Genomic DNA, 15,092 nt, shown 5'->3' on the forward strand with positions numbered 1-15,092 from the left:
TTAATCGTGGTTCTCTTGTAATCGATTATTTTTATGACCGGTCTAACACGAATATTTTTAAAGAAACCCAATTTTTAAATAGAGATACAAAGCGAGTCCAGCGGAGTCCATCCATCAAACCTTTGGGAATTAAACAGTAAGGAATTCTCTTTAAAATGAATGTAGTCAGAAAATACACTTTGTACGATTCTTGGAGAAATTTAGTTTTTTAGATCATAACCTCAAATTTTTGAAATGACCCTTTGCTTACACTGTGGAAGAAAGATATCTATAGACATTCATTTGAAATGTCTTCTAAAGTAAGGCAAAAACACTTATCGCTACCATTTGACAATAAAAACGGACTTAAGAGGTTGTAAAAAGAAAAATAAAGCTATAACTGTATCAAAAATGAAAGAAATGGCATGTAAGCTCTGAGAATTTTCGGTTCTATGAAACTAAAAGAAATATTCTTCCGATTTCAACAAAATTTTGTATGTGGTTTTAATACTGTATTAAAACGGTACTTATCAAGTTTTATGCATTTATCTCTAAAAATAGCAAAGTTGATCTGATCATTCCTATGGCAGCCATATGATATAGTTGTCTGATCCGAAAGTTATTCATGCAGAATATGCGTTGTGATAAATAATAACGATTGCTAAAGTTTTATTTTGATATTTTTAAAATTGAGGGAGTTATTAATATTGGGCCAAAAAAGTGGTCGAATTCGCCATAGTGCAATAGCCCCAACACAATTTGGAAAATGCCACTTTTCGAAATTTTTATCCGCATAGCTTTGCATATTGTCCTTACTCATACCATATTTTGAAACTATTAAGTATGACTGGTATCAATGGACAATTAACACGAACCATTTAAGAAACTTACATCTCTGGCAAACCTTCCGCGTTCTACTCTTTAACGCAAATACGGATTAACCCAATGCTTACGGCGCTGAGATCTAGTTGACTCCTCCTGTACCACGTTGAAGGCTATGGCCGCCTCGATAACGGCATTACGCCTTAAAATAGCATTTCGGCGATGAATATTATTGTTCATTATTTATTATAGTAAACAATTAAAATAAATTTTACGTTTCACATGCTCGAAATAATAGACATTTCGGTCAAAAAAATTTCGTTCCCGTTTTGATTGAGGTGAGTACTAGGCTTAAAAGTGAAAAACAAATAACTTAAAATACTGGAGTAGTGTAATAAAGGCAATCTATTGCTAAACACACAAATTAAAAACATTTATAATAATGTATGCTATGTATAATATCCAAAAGTTATTATAAAAACTAAGGAGTTCCACGAGCAATAGCTCAATGAGCGGCGATTCATAAAATGAGCGTAGAAGCTCCGTAGACCAGAGAAACAGTTGTATCTTTTATTTCTCGACCCGGGATCAGAAGTAGAGAGAACTTATTCAAAGAGCAACTCAGCCCAACTGACCATTGACAGTGCGAGAGCACGGTCTTGTTTTACCGCCCAACTTACACCAACTCCCACTTTATGGAGCTTGTAGCACCCCCAGCTTCGACCCACTGCTCACCAGCCACGAGCACTGCAAACTCGTTAATTTCTGCAACCGCAGCCACTGCAACAACAACATCATTTCGAATGCGTTAGCAACTTCTGCAGCGCCGAATAAAACTACAAAGCCAATTGTAAGTACGAGTGCCAATAACGGCAATATCAAACAACAACAAGTCGGTCCGGCTATACAGACATGGATCGCTACATCCAAATCAAACGGAAGCTAAGCCAGCAAAATAAAATGGTTGGAAATAAACCAAAATAAAATTGCCCTAATAAAGGCAGCGAACAACCAGGGGAATCTAGTAACAACAGATACGCCCTGTTGCAGGATATTGAAAATAATCAATCCGAGGCTGGACGGGCTGTACAAAAGAAGTCAAATCCCCCACCAATTTACATAAGCGAACAGAACTCAAATGTCTTAGTAAAGAAAATTGTTCCTCTGGTCGGGAATGACAACTTTTATGTTACTCCTCTTGTCAAAGGGAATATACACGAAACAAAGCTTCAAGCTAAAACTGAAGATCAATTCAGAGCTGTAACCAAATATCTAGACGAGGCTAAGAAACCATACCAAAGACCAATTTAATCTCTAAGATGAGTAACGGCCATACATTCGTTTTGCAATATGCAGCTCATTTTTTGGTGGCGACGAAAATCTCGCTCTCTCCGCTCGCACAAAGTTGAGAGAGTGCACATACTTGTGTGAGTACCCACCGGGAAAACTCCTCTGGAAAATAACATATTTTCAAGAGGTTTCTCCATAGAAGCGGAAGGGAAAAAACCTCATTCACCCCTTACATTTCTTCCATCTCTGGTTTCAAAATACACGGGAGTGACACAAAAAGTAAGGGGGAAATGAGGTTTCTATCTGGATCTCTGGCAGAAGAATGCAGGAGAAAATCCACTGGTTTTTCGACTTCCCGCATTATAGATTTTCCACGCAGTATCTGATTTTCCACAATAAAAATCATGTTTTTTGTAATATTTGTTTGTGTATTTATTAATAACATTTACAATCGAAGCATTGGAATTAAAAATGTTTAATGCCTGAAGCATTCCCGGGTTTTGCTTGGCCGAATGCAGTTCTTTGGTATCCATGTCTTGTCTGTCTTCTGAAAATATCAAAAATAATTAAGATATGAATGTAAGACCAGGAATAATAATAAGAGTAATTACCATTATTACGTCTCCGCACAAGCATGAAGCATTCCCGGGTTTTGCTTGGCCGAATGCAGTTCTTAGGTATCAAATTTTGAACAAGTCATGCACACAAAAAAAAACTTGGTAAAATCAACTGTTATAAAATAAAAGTTATAAAAGTTTTAAAAATTTTTTAATAATTTACATAATACAAAAAAAAAATGAATAACAAAATTTTTAAATTATTGTTTATTAAATGGATTATTAAATAATTGTTAGTTTTTAATAGATTACACAGGTACACAGCCAAAAATTTCCACGAAGCATTTTTAGTTTTCCATGATAATTGGGTGCTCCTGAGTAAAAGTCCTATACAAACTTATGTTCCATCTTCTACAGGTTCCGCGGTATAGCTAAGAATACAAAAATCCGATGTTTGGCGACATTTCGAATTATGTGGCCGATATAATTGGACTGACCTTAATTATTTTCGCTGAAATCTACTCTCAATACATCACGGCATTCCTAAAAAATAGTCCCCATTGTGAACCATTGCCCATGTCTTTGGAATTCGACGCCAAAGTTGAAAATCCCAAAATTGTAGAGACTAGAGAATGTTGTGACGTATTGAGAGTAGGTCTTACCGAAAATAATAAAGGTTGTTACGTGGGCATATTAGTGCCCTAGTCCTGAAAGGACTTGGGCCGAGGGAAAGTCATCCGATGTTCAGGCACCAATTTTTGCCGGCATAAGCTCGCCGAATGGGGTGGGTTCTTGGTAAGACTTTCTCCTCTCCAACATAACGAGAATAAATATTAAGATGCCTGAAAATTAGTAAGAGTTGTAAAGTCCGTCGGTCATCAGTCAACATTGCCCCACAAGCGTAGCTTTCGCTTGATCGTAACACGATCGGGCAATGTTTCGGCCACATTCACACATTCGTGTGCCAAATGGATCGTCGCGGGCCGCGCAATACGATCCCCTATTGTCAAGGTTGTCCGTCGAAAGTTATGCCATTATTCTTCACCTACTCCACTTATCGCGTCAGCAATAACTTAATGATTTTAAGTACGTTTTCATATTATAATTTTATTGAATGAAGTATTGGCTAGTACCATTTATGAGTAATATTATTATTAGGAATACATATGATTTTAATTCTAATTGACCAACAAAGTTTGTTAGCGGAGAGTATCGAATTTACCACCCGTACAAGGTGCACACGTCAGCAAATGGCCGACTACTCACGACTACAAACGTCGCTCTGAGGCTCTTGTTTTTGTTCATACAAACACAAGGCTGATACTCGCCGCTGAAAAGTCAATTTTTATTTATATTATAAAAAGTACAACAAAAAAGTGTAACTATTAGCACCTAAGTTTTCTTCGCCTTGAGGAGGCGTAAATTGTGGAATTTACTTTAGATAAGAAACTATCAAAAAGGAGGCACGGATATATATGTATGGTTGATAAAGGATTCGTGTTCCGACAAACTTACCCCTTTATGTCCTGGGCGATGAGATCTCGACGCTCCGGATCCTGGGCTTTGGAAGATATTATAATTTATATATACGTGCGCCAAACCACTGTTGTTCTTAACTACATTATTTTCACTTAAACACAAACATATAAACTATGTTAGCTGCATGCGTCGACTTCAACGGCTGGTGGAGAGAATCGGTTCTTAAATTACTCATCACTGTGCACTCGATGCCTTTTTAAATCGGTTCAGTTAATTTGCATTTACAATTACATAGTTCAGTTATTACAGTGATTATCCTCACTGATGGATCACGCTTCTGATTTCTTGGTTTTTCACTTGTTCACTATTACTTTTCATTGGCTCGTTTTTGGGCTTCACTGTTTTAACGCATTTGGTACTGGACACTACTTTTTCCGAAGTGGACAATGGTCACTGCGCCTCTTCTTCAAATTCAGTAGCGCGTGGATTACGAGTGCTGCGGAAATTAACATCGGAGTATTGTTCGCTTGTCAGATGTCGTCCATATGGTGATATTGGCAGCGGTGTCCGTCTCTTCAGATCCTTGCTAATCGATAGGCGTGTCCTTATCAAGGACAGTAGAATAGGACAACGGGTCTTGGTCTCCTGTTGGCATTGGACTCCGTGGGCAAATGCCCGAAGCCCGTGAGGAAAATCCTCCTCCCTCGGAGCTAGCGGCTACCGTCGGTATGAGAACAGAATAGGTTCTGCCTTTTCTCTATCCGGCTTGGGTATTTTATACCAGAGTCGAGCTTTCATTTGGCTTCCGTCATAGCTTGGATTATTTAGCTGTTCCCACCTATGATATTTCTTATCTTAGGGGAGTCAACGCCCGACCGATGCACTTTGCCAGCTCCAGGTTTATGTTTACCAGCAGGTCGATCGTGGCCGTTGTTCTGGTTATACGACACCCGGGAATCGCCGACTTGCACTTTTCTTTGCTTGCTTTTCTTCCTTTGCCCCAAGATTCGTTGTTGTTTTATAAGTGAATCTTTCTCTATCAAATAAATTGAAGGAGAGGGCGTACGTAACAAGGTTAGTCCAATTATATAAGCCACGTAATTCAAAATGTCGGTAAACATCGGTTTTTTGTATTCTTAGCTGTACCGCGGAACCTGTAGGTGATGGAAAATAATTTTGTATGGGACTTTTACTCAGGAGCACCCACATGTTATGGAAAACTTGAAATGGTTCGTGGAAATTTCACAAAGTTTAATTTTGTGGTCCTGTGTTATGTATGTGGCTGTGAATCACTGCAAAAAGTTGAGGACTAAAGCTCAATCACTAGTGAATTTGTATGAAAAATAGCGATGATTTTAACATGGACATGTCCTAGGGGCTCATCACTGCCAGAAACTAGCGATTTTTAGCACCCGTTCATTGCCTAATTCATCACCAAATTTGGCGCCTTTTCGGCGTTATTTTAGCGCCTAAATATCACCCAAAATCATCAGAAAAGAGAGAAATTTTAATCACCTTCATCACCTATTCACTGCCTATTTTCGTCACCTAATCATTTTATAGTATTTTATTATAAGGTGTGTTTCAAAATTATACGACACCAACACACTTATTTTTGGAAATTTTTTAGCGTTGTTGTTGTCTATAGAAAGCGAAACATTTAAATGCAGATCGAAAGAACAATGTATGATGTGTACGAAAAAAAATACCACGCGTCCTTCATCCTCTTTTTAAGGATTTACCGCTAATTTTTCGAAATATAGTCTATTTTTCGGCTATGTGCGATCGTTTCATAATTATACGACACCATCGATTTTTTCCGGTTCCAATGATCAAACTTGACCGAAATTTTTTTTCTGGTTAAATATAAACCAAAAGGTTCCATTTTGAGAGTAATCCAGCCCAAAGGTCCTTTCAATCTTCAACCAATACATAAATATTGAATATGTCTCTCTACACCTTAAAACAGTAGTTTTTCGAAGTCATATCCCACAATTCGTCTTAACTTTTGTCTGGTCAATATTCTTAGCACTTTTGAATCAAATAAAAATCCTTTTCAGTTCATTACATGCACGAAACAGACCTCAAAAATCTTTTTTTAAAGAATTGCCCTTTTGGAACCAAACTGTTTTATTCCAAAAATATTTGATTTTGAGCGATACTTCCTGTCAAAATGCAAAAATTTGTTCTTCAAAACCTTAATAAACTTTCCACATTTCACGATTGGAACATTTGAAATGCGATCACCAGTCTGCGCCCCCCGAATGAAATCCCATGGAGAAAACACTCAAATTCGTATGAAAAAATTTCGAAAAAACTTCAAAGTGGCGCAGACTGGGGATCGCATTTAAAATGTTCCAATCGTGAAATGTGGAAAGTTTATTAAGGTTTTGAAGAACAAATTTTTGCATTTTGACAGAAAGTATCGCCCAAAATCAAATATTTTTGGAATAAAACAGTTTGGTTCCAAAAGGGCAATTCTTTAAAAAAAGATTTTTGAGGTCTGTTTCGTGCATGTAATGAACTGAAAAGGATTTTTATTTGATTCAAAAGTGCTAAGAATATTGACCAGACAAAAGTTAAGACGAATTGTGGGATATGACTTCGAAAAACTACTTTTTTAAGGTGTAGAGAGACATATTCAATATTTATGTATTGGTTGAAGATTGAAAGGACCTTTGGGCTGGATTACTCTCAAAATGGAACCTTTTGGTTTATATTTAACCAGAAAAAAAATTTCGGTCAAGTTTGATCATTGGAACCGGAAAAAGCCGATGGTGTCGTATAATTATGAAACGATCGCACATAGCCGAAAAATAGACTATATTTCGAAAAATTAGCGGTAAATCCTTAAAAAGAGGATGAAGGACGCGTGGTATTTTTTTTCGTACACATCATACATTGTTCTTTCGATCTGCATTTAAATGTTTCGCTTTCTATAGACAACAACAACGCTAAAAAATTTCCAAAAATAAGTGTGTTGGTGTCGTATAATTTTGAAACACACCTTAATATTAGAATATTAGACAATAATGATAAAAACTTACTTAGAAGTGTAAGAGTAACATCCTTCTGGGCTGTAGGACAAAATGATTTCATCTGAAATTATATTGTTTATGCACCTTTTACCATCAGCTTGACCAAAAAATATTAAAAACAAGAAAGAAAGCTATCTTCGGCCAGCCGAAGCTTATATACCCTTGCAGATCGTTCCTATTAACTTACAAATCTCAAAAATTTTAAATTTCGTAATATTTTAACTTTATATTTTCTATCCTTCCCCATTGCAGCTATAGAATATAGTCGTCCGATTTTTGTTAAATTTAATTCAAAACTCGGAAATATTAAAAAAAAATCATATCCTATAGTATAAGAGAATACAATAAAAACCAACGGAGCTATAATTTGTTTTCAATTAATTTCCCACTAATTTTTCGATCGTTCCTATGGCAGCTATATGATATAGTCTTCCGATTTTGATAAAATTTAAATTCGGAAATATTTAAAAAGAGTCATGTCCTAAAGTAGAAGAGAATACAATAAAAACCAAAAAAGCTAAAATTTATTTCCTATTATTTTTTCCTATTAATTTTCCGATTGTTCCTATGGCAGCTATATGATATAGTCGTCCGACTTTTTAAATATTTTATTCAAAATTCGGAAATATTTAAAAAATAATATTTCCAAGAGTAGAAAGTTTTATTTCAAAACAAGAAAGGAAGCTAGCTTCGGCAAGTCGAAGCTTATATACCCTTGCAGATCATTCTATTAATTTACAAATCGCAAAAATGTTAAATTTCTTATTATTTCACATTAATTTTTCGATCGTTTCTATCACAGCTATATGATATAGTAGTTCGATCTTTTAAAAATTAAAATCGAAATTCGGAAATATTTCAAAATAGTCATATCCCAGAGTAGAAGAAACTGTAATAAAAACCAACAAAGATATAATTTTTTTCCCATTAATTTCCATTTAATTTTTCGACCGTTCCTATGGCAGCTATATGATATAGTGATCCGATTTAAAAAACAAAAAAACCGAAATTCAGAAATATATAAAAAAAAATGTTCCCAAGAGTAGAAGGTAAAATTTAAAAAAACACCGGAGCTAGAATTTTTTTACGTTTTTTTTTTTGATCCTTCCTATGCGAGCTATAAGATATAGTTGTCCGATCCGTTTGGTTCCGACATATATACTACCTGCAATAGAAATACGACTTTTACGAAAGTTTCATCCCGATAGCTTTAAAACTGAGAGACTAGTTTGCGTAGAAACGGACGGACAGACGGACAGACGGACAGACGGACAGACGGACGGACAGACGGACAGACGGACATGACTAGATCGACTCGTCTAGTGATGCTGATCAAGAATATATATACTTTATGGGGTCGGAAACGTCTCCTTCACTGCGTTGCAAACTTCTGACTGAAATCATAATACCCTCTGCAAGGGTATAAAAACACCTAAGCTAGAATTTTTTTTAACGTTTTTTTCCTATGGGAGCTATAAGATATAGTGGTCCGATCCGGTCGTTTCCGACTTATATACTACCTGCAATAGAAAGAAGACTTTATGGAAAGTTTCAAGCCGATAGCTTTAAAACTGAGAGACTAGTTTGCGTAGAAACAGACAGACGGACAGACGGACGGACAGACGGACAGACGGACAGACGGACAGAAGGACAGACGGACAGACGGACATGGCTAGATCGACTCGTCTTGTGATGCTGATCAAGAATATATACACTCATAAAAATTAATTTCTAAGTTTTGCAAATCTCGCCATTGAATCGACCTACTTTTAAAAATAGAAAAAAAATTTCTTGTTATTAGAAAATTTGCCTTTGAATACAGAAAACCTTTCTTGATGGACAAAATTCAAGAAAGAATTTTTCTAAAAAATAGAAAAATAAAAATCTTATACGTTTGTTTTGCCGTCGCAGCCAAAACATTTTCTACGTATTTAAGGACAAAATCACCTTTAAATATATATATATGAAATGACCCTAGAATATAGAAAAGAAGCCATTGACTTCCTTCGGCTGCCGAATGTTAACGACAAGAAAAACGAAGTGGGACGAAGGGCCTACTCGGCCCGACTACTACCCGGCTACCGACTTCTCTGATCACCCGAGCGTCAGTTGTGAAAAAAATTCGTAAGTTATGGACGTGATTTTCAAGCGGATAAGAGGTGAAGCCTTTTTCCGAACCGGATTGGTTCACTTTTTTTTAGAAAACGAACTGAACCGTAAACCGGAGCGCAGAATTTTTTTATAATTGAACCGGAACCGAACCGGAACTTTTTTTTTAATACTCGGTTCGGTTCACAAAAAATTTATTTTGTGTGTTCGTGTTTTTTTTCTGATCATATTAACATAGAGTTTATTTACTAAGGGAAATAAAAATGCGCAAATATTTTGTCTATGCAATGACTGCATCTAACTCAAACAATCTAATAATGTATAACTACACTAGTTTACAAAATAATATTCTTGGAGAGCTCCAAAGCAATTGATGGCAAATTCTGTTAGTGTTCGACCCCCAAATCACGAAAATACCACTAATTTTTTTTTCGATGGCACAGTTTTTTTTTTAAAGATTTTTTAAAGTTCAAAATGTTAAATATCGCACTTTTTCGAATTTCTTCCTATATCTCGGCAAATATCCACCCAATTGGGCCAGTTTTTGTTTCATTATAAAGTCAATAGATCAGAGCTTAACTTTGCCATACAGATCAATATGATTGGATAAGTAATGGCAGCGCAGTAGCTCGACAAAGATGAAAAATGTGTTTTTTGGTCCTCTGTAGGTCGGCTGTATGTATCGTAAAAACTCGAAATAAATCCGTTGAAAAATTATAATGTGTATAAACTTAAAGTTTACATCCCACCGGACAAAACAAGCCAAGTATGGCCCAAATTCATAAAAATTTGGAAATCAGCTCCGAGTCCCTGTCAAAGTTAGCTCTCACATTGATGCTCGAGAAAGCCAAAATGCCTTAGCAGGGACTTTATCTGTTCGAGAAATGTTAGCCGGCACTCGAGAAACCGGCCCTAAATCAAAGAGTATACTCTTTGCCTTAACTGGTAAACACTTTATAAATCATAAATCTTATAACTTTACCTATAAGTCTTAATGTTATGGTACATATTTAAATGAAAATACATGGAAATAAATGTTGCCTTTATTATTTCGTTAAAAAAAAAATTATTTTTTTGAACCCTGGTTCGAGCCTGAACCCTGCTCCGGCTTATCATTGAACCAGTTCGCAAACCGGAACATTATCTGTCGATTAGGTTTGAACCCCGAACCGAACCCATGCAAAAATAATATGGGTTCACAGCCCTGTTTATAAGTGCCTTTGAAAGCAGCACTTCTGCTGCCGGCTTTTCGAATGTAGAAAATATGCTTCGGCTATAAAAATGTCTTAAGGGGAAAGCGTACGATCTAGTCCGAGACAAGCTTTTGTTGCCATCTATGGTTCCCGAGGTTATAAGCACATTGAAAACATTCTTTGGTCGTCCGGATCAAATTCTGGACCGCCTAATTAAAAAAGCCGTTCGCAACATCTGTGCTACCATGGAGGCCTGCCAACTAGACGCGCATCTGAGCAACCCTATGCTTGTTTGTAAGTTGGTAGACAAACTCCCAAATCAGTATAAGCTGAACTGGGCAATGCACCCAAAAGATGGATCCATACCTAATGTAAAAGCACTTTGCGATTGGTTGTATAAGATCGCCGAAGCCACCTCCACAGTCGTCTCAACTTCATACTCAAGGACGAATAACGTACACACCCATACCAGCTACCATGACGTACAGCCGCAACATGCGGAATCGGAGGAGCACCTATACGTAGCGCACTGATCCGAGAACTTACCTTGCTTCGTATGCCAAAGCGTAGAGCATCAAGTCGCTCAATGTGAACAATTAAAAAATCTCACATATGAAGGAAGGCAACAAGTTGTTCGTGACAACAGGCTCTGTTTTAAGTGCCTTAAAGTTCATGGCCGTAGATGCTTCTCTACCAACGAATGCGGTGTTGGCAGATGTGAATCGAGACTTCATAAAGGCAGCCAAAATATCAACGTCATCACGTCTCACCAAGTCAAGTCAGCTGAAGCTGACCAAGATTTTCGTATCGTGCCAGTACGGATCCAAGGTGATAATATTAAGGTTGACACCTACGCTTTCCTGGACGAAGGATCTTCGGTCAAACTCATAGACGAATCCTTCTTTAAGGGTTTAAACATACGTGGCACCCCCGATCCGATCTGTATGCAGTGGACCAATCAAACCACCAGAAAGGAGAGCAATTCCGTACGCTTCAATATTCGAGTCGCCGGAGCAGGCGCCACCAAAACATATTGGCTAAATAATGTTCACACGGTGAAAAACCTAGGCTTGCCAAAACAGACGGTCAACGTACAAGAATTGCGCATCAAGTTTCCACATCTAGATGGAATACCCCTACAATATTATTGGAATGCCGAACCAATGATTCTCATTGAAAACAAGGTGTCTGTACTTAAATCGATGCGTAACACTGAGTACAGTGTGCATTCGATATGTGAACATACTACATCACCCTCCTTTTGAAAAATAACGTAATTATATGGAGTTATTAAAAATTGTTTTGTTTTATTTATATATTATTTATTTATTTTATTTTTTTTTTTTTCAATATAATTATGGTTTTATTTTTTTTTTTTTTTATATGGTTCTTATTGCGTATGATCATACGTTATATATATATAAGAGAATTAAAGTGATTATGAAATAAAAATTTTTAACCTATCCTTATGAACTGTTTGCTTCTTATTATACCCGTTACTCGTAGAGTAAAAGGGTATATTAGATTCGTGCAAAAGTATGTAACAGCTAGAAGGAAGCGTTTCCGACCCCATAAAGTATATATATTCTTGATCAGGGGCACAAGCCGAGTCGATCTAGCCATGTCCGTCTGTCCGTCTGTCTGTCTCTATGAACGCTGAGATCTCGGAAACTACAAAAGCTAGAAGGTTGAGATTTCCCACACATATTCTTTGGCTTCCTACGCAGCGCAAGTTTATTTTAGCCGAGCGCCACGCCCCCTCTAACGCCCACAATCGCCCACTAACGATTTTAAAATGGGTCCTGCGCCCACATCTTTAAAGATTTCCGAGAAGTATAAATGCAATTTTGTTGTGCATATTTATACCTATCGAAATGTAGAAGACATTTTTCAAATCGGACCATTCATTAAAAAGTTATACGCAACTAAAATATCTACATATATCTATCTCCCTCGCACTCCCTTTAGCTGAGTTGCGATTAATAGTCGGGACACCAACCCGCGTTCGCACTTCCTTTAGCTGAGTGACGGGTATTAGATAGTCGGGACACCAACCCGACTATAGCGTTCTCTCTTGTTTTTGTTATTTGAAATTACTATATTTTCTCTTTCTTGTATACTTTCTACCTTATATGGTCCAGTGTATTTAAAGTCTAGCTTGTGCCCTGTTTCATTTTTTAGCAAAACTTGGTCTCCGATTTTTAAATCAAAGTTCAAAATATTTCTGTCATAGTTAAGTTTTTGTTTGTGTTTATGGCATTCTAGCATTAATCTAGCTCTCTTAAATGCTTGTTCTAGTCTAAACTTAGATTCTTTAGCGTAATCATCTGTGTTATATAATGGTTTTATATTATCTATACTATTGAAGTGTTTGGCTAAATTAGATGTTTTACCAAAAACTAACTCGTATGGACAGTAGTCATGTGCCATAGAGGGTGTTGTGTTGAAACAGTATACGAAGTATTGCAACCATACATCCCAATCTGTTTTATCAACTGAGATGTATGAGCGGATGAACTCATTTAATGTTCTGTGGCTTCGCTCCACGGTTCCTACAGTCTGGTGATGATGTGCTGTTGAAGTTATGTTTTTGATATTTAAGTTTTTACATAGATCTTCAATTATCGAATTTTTGTATTCTGTTCCCATGTCCGTGATGAACGTCTTTATTGGACCGTACTTCACAATAAAATCTTCGAATACAGCTTTTGCTACTGTTTTTGCACTTTTGTTCTGGATTGGTATTGCTACAAGGTACTTAGTTAAATCGCAAATTAGCGTTACTATGTATCCATTTCCTTGTTCAGATTTAGGTAGTGGACCGATCGTATCCACAATTACCCTGTCGAAAGCCGTTTGTGGCGTTTCGGTGATAGTTAATGGGGTCTTCGTATGTTTTGTTGTCTTTGCTTTTTGGCATTTAGGACATTTTCTTATATATTTTGTTATATCTTTGGTCATGTTTTTCCAATAATAATGCCTTTTTATTTTTGCTAATTTTCTAGCTATGCCTGTATGACCTCCTTGTATTGGATCATCATGGAATGTAAACAGTAATGCTTCTTTCTCTTTATCATTATTTGATAATTGGGTCACCGGCTTGAGTAGCGCTACTCCTAATGTTTGTAATTTTTTATTGCCCATAATTTTAAAAGATTCAATTGAAATGGTTTCAAAGATCTTTTCGCTCGGTGCCACTTTGAGTTGGCTGATATTAAGTATACCGGCTTCTTTTTCAAGCCTTTGAAAGAACTGACCTAAGTCGAGAATTTCATTGGTGTACAAATCGCTAACATCAATTCTTGCTATAACCTTTTTCCCATTCTTTAGTAAGCAAAGTGAATCAGTTATTCGCAAGGTCACTACTTTTCGTACCTCGTCATTAACAATGACTTCGTATACGTTGGGCTGAGAAGCTTTATTTAGAATATGCCTAAGCAAATCTATTTTTTCTTTTTCTGTTCCTGCGCAGGAATTTTTCTGTTTACTTTGATTTCTGGTAGTGACTTTCAGAATTTTATTATTTGTCTGGATATTTTTCAAATCCGTTATTGTTATTCTTGATAGCGCGTCGGCTATATGGTTGTCTTTTCCCTTAAGATATTCCACAGTAAAATCATTTTCTTCCAAGTCTAATCTCATTCGTGTTAATTTTGAACTTGGATTTGTCATTGAAAATAGATAGGTTAAAGGCCTATGGTCTGTTTTGACTGTGAAATGTTTTCCATAAATATATGGCCGAAAATGGTTTATTGCATAGTGGATAGCTGCTAACTCTTGTTGTGTTGTATTTTTATTACTTTCTCCTTTCGTAAAAGATCTTGATGCATAGGCTACTGGTAGCTGAGTGTTATCGTAATCTTGAGTAAGAACAGCTCCACATGCTTGTTTGCTTGCATCTGTTGTTATGCAAAATTCTTTATTAAAATCGGGATATTGCAATAATGTGGGTTTCATCAATTGGGTTTTTAGGTATTCAAATGCGTATTGACATTTATCTGTCCAGTCAAATTTAACATTCTTTTTACATAATCTAGTTATGTGACGTGAATAATCGGAAAAGTTTTTAATAAAACGTCTGTAGTAATTGCAAAATGCAACGAATCTTCTAGCGCTGTCTGCGTCCGTTGGGACTGGGTATTTTTCTATTACTTCGTATTTTTTACTATCTGGTAAAATACCTTTGTCAGTATACTTGTGTCCAAGAAAGGTCACTTCGTGTCTGAAAAATGTGCACTTCTCAGGGTGCAGTTTAAGGTTGTTTTTTCTACATAGATCAAAGACGTTTGTAAGATTTTTAATCATGTGTTTTTCTGAACAACCGATGACAATTAGGTCATCCATATACAAGAATGCCTGAGATGGTTCGATACCTGAAAATGCAATTGTCATCATTCTTTGGAAAGAATTTGGCGCTATTTTTAAACCATAAGGTAATCGTGTAAAACAATAGGAGCCATTGCTCCTGGAAAAGGACGTTATATTTCTAGACGTATCTTCGAGTTCTATTTGATGAAATCCTGACATTAGATCTAGACCTGAAAAGTATTTAGCTCTACCTAATTGGTCAAGAATATCGTCTATTCTGGTAGTGGCTATTTATCTGATAAAATTTTTTTGTTAAT

The sequence above is a fragment of the Drosophila takahashii genome, chromosome 3R (genome assembly GCF_030179915.1).
Source record: "Drosophila takahashii strain IR98-3 E-12201 chromosome 3R, DtakHiC1v2, whole genome shotgun sequence".
Taxonomy (NCBI): Eukaryota; Metazoa; Arthropoda; class Insecta; order Diptera; family Drosophilidae; genus Drosophila; species Drosophila takahashii.